We start from the raw sequence: 2,703 nt of genomic DNA on the forward strand, positions 1-2,703 counted from the left end.
CTTCCCCATGGGTGAGAGACTGGAAGAGTGGATCCTGAGGTGGGAGGACCTGCTGTCAATGGTCCTGTCTCGGGAATTTGCCGCACAGGCTTTTTCTGTGCCATGGGGTCATCTCCAGGGTGGAGGAGTCTTCAGCCTAAGGAAAGGAAAGGGTGGCCCAGCTCTGTGTTTGGGACATGTTCAGAGCATGGATGGGGACCCACCACAGAAAGTATGGGGCCCTGAGACTCCAGGCTTCTATTTCAGGTGTGGCTTGCGAAGGGCACCTGGACACGTGTCTTATCATGCCCAGGGCAGGCTATGCTGCTTCCATGTCCACCGCGGCACATGGCTTCTGGGCCAGCCTCCTCGGTTGGCCATGAGCTGGCTGGTGACCCCGGCCCATGCTCAGTGATCCCAGAACAGCCTTGGGATCATGCGAAGGGGAAGGCAGAGTGGGCAGTGGAGGTGCCCTTAAGATCTGCAGTAGGGCACAGCCTGGGGATCTCGCCCAAGCCCAGTGACCTCCCTGCCCTTTTTTTTTTTTTCAGGGTTTGGTCATGGGGAGGGCCAAGGGTTCCCCAGGTGCGTGACTGGTCAGTGTTCCGCATGGATCCCATCACATGGATAACCCTTACTCCCCTTGCCCACATGCAGGCGTGAGGCCCTGACTGGACACATGTTCTCCTTCTGTCCCCACAGACGGTCAGCCTGGAGGAAGACTTATGTGAGGCCCAGTGGAGCCAGGCCAGTGTCCGTCAGCCAGGTGCTCAGTCCCCGCCCGATGCGCTGAAGTTCGGGCCCTTCCTGGCACGCTGGTCCTGCACTGAGCTGTGGTAAGCACACCTGGGTCCCACTGGATCCATGCATGGGGAGAGATGTACTCTCGGTTGGGCCAATGATGAGAATCTTACATTGTCTTGAAGAGAAGTGATGACTTCAAAATCATGCTCAATAGGATTACGCTGAGGCCCAGCCTAGGGGAGAATATTGGAAGACCAGGCTGGGTCCAACTGGATCCATGCTTGGGAAGGGGGGGTGCCCTGGGTTGGGTCGATGATGAGAACCTTATATTGTCTTGAAGAGAGGTGATGACTTAAAAATCATGCTCAATAGGATTACGCTGAGGCCCAGCCTAGGGGAGAACGTTGGAAGAGGACGCTGGGATCCCCAAGTCCCCAGCAGGGCCCCTGTATTTTGCGCTGGAGACCTAATGGCTCTGAAGGGCATCTGTAGGTGCCCAGCCTGTCTCTGCGCTCCTCCATGAGGCAGCCCAGGCTCCCTGTGCGGGTTTGGAGTTGGTACTCCAATTCCCTGGTCTGGGGAACCTTGGTGGCTTCTTCCTGAGCTCCCGTTCTCTCCTTGTGTTTTTCAGTGAGCTCCTCCACCCAGGTGAGCCACCCGGCATTGACCGTAATAGGTGAGTGGGTCCTGCTTGGGTCATGGGCCGTTAGCCAAGCCACATGGGGTTCCCGAGGGTCAGACTGTCAGCCACGAGGATTTTTTTAGGCAGCCGACCTGAATTCCCAACAGGAAGGCAGCTCTTTTGAGAATCGGACCCAAGGGGGACGCCTTCCCCGAATCCCTGCAGGGGTGATGGTGGCCAGGCAGGAAAGGGTATCTTCAGCACCCACGCGGCACAGCTCCTATCTGGGACTAGGTGCTCAGGCCAGGCCTTAAGGACTGCTTAGGCCACAAGAGGGGGACAGAGGGACTTTAGGGCACCACTGGGCTCACACGGGAGCTCCGGGTGCCCGGTGTGTGGTGCACAAATGGGCCTGTCTCTTGGGTTGAGTCACAGAGATTCAAGGATGGTGGCCCACCATGGCCCTGAATGTGACCGTCCCTGTTGAGAAACGGGTCATCCCCGTGTGTCTCCTGGAGCCTGGTCGTGAGGTGGCGTTGTTTCCCAGGGGTTGGGTCAAGGCAGAGCTCTGGCTGGCACCTGGTGGTGCTGAGGTCAGCCCTCGGACTTGTGGGCCTTGGGCCAAGGGGGAGCCCACATCCCGCTGCAGGTCACCCTTTTTCCAACATCAAGCGTCTGGCAGGGTGGCCTCCTGAGGTGGGAAGTCTCGCTGTCGAGGGACCTGTCCTGGCAATTTGTCTCTCAAGCTTCTTCTGAGCTTTGGGGCCACATGCAGTGTGCGGGGTCTTGATCCCAGGCAAAGGAGAGGGCACCATGTGGCCCCTCATTGGCCACGTGTGGCTGGCTCTGTGTGTGGGAGGTATGCAGAGTATGGATGGGGACCCACCTGAGGAAGCACATGGCCCTGTGGCCCCAGGCTGTGATTTCTGTTTCACCCTTGGAGAGGGTGCCTGGACACACGCTCCCCACGCTCAGGGGCAGGCTATGCGACTGCCAGGTTTGCGCGGCTTGTGGCATCTGAGCAGGCCTCCTTCGTTGGCCGTGTCCTGGATGGTGGCCGGGGTCTGGGCCAGTGGTCCCAGGGCAGCCCTGCGGCGATGCAGGGGAGCAGTTTTGGACAGCAGAAGTGCTCCTGGGGTCTGCAGTACAGCACAGCACAGCCTGGGCATTTTGCTCAAGCCCGGTGACCCACCTGCCCTGTCCTTTCTGGGTTTGGTGGAAGGGAGGGCCAAGGGTGAACCCCATACTTGACGGCTCAGCATTTAACATCAAAGTCATCACACATGTCCATGGAGGGCGAGCAAGGGTGAGCTGGCACCCCCGCCCCCTTCCGTGCATGGAGGTCAGTTTGGATACCC

General features: G+C 59.0%; 2 non-coding genes across 2 annotated transcripts; both read left to right on the top strand.

The window, feature by feature from the left end:
* The first annotated feature begins 871 nt into the window (after positions 1–871).
* Positions 872–953, top strand: LOC116548256. The gene has a single exon (XR_004267367.1). It is a non-coding gene; the product is annotated as a small nucleolar RNA SNORD115 (small nucleolar RNA).
* Positions 954–1,029: 76 nt separating this feature from the next.
* LOC116548255 lies at positions 1,030–1,111 on the top strand. Its single transcript, XR_004267366.1, has one exon. It is a non-coding gene; the product is annotated as a small nucleolar RNA SNORD115 (small nucleolar RNA).
* The last annotated feature ends 1,592 nt before the right edge of the window (positions 1,112–2,703 follow it).

This window comes from Sapajus apella, unplaced genomic scaffold (assembly GCF_009761245.1).
Source record: "Sapajus apella isolate SASKATOON/1434 unplaced genomic scaffold, GSC_monkey_1.0 scaffold8768, whole genome shotgun sequence".
NCBI classification, from domain to species: Eukaryota; Metazoa; Chordata; class Mammalia; order Primates; family Cebidae; genus Sapajus; species Sapajus apella.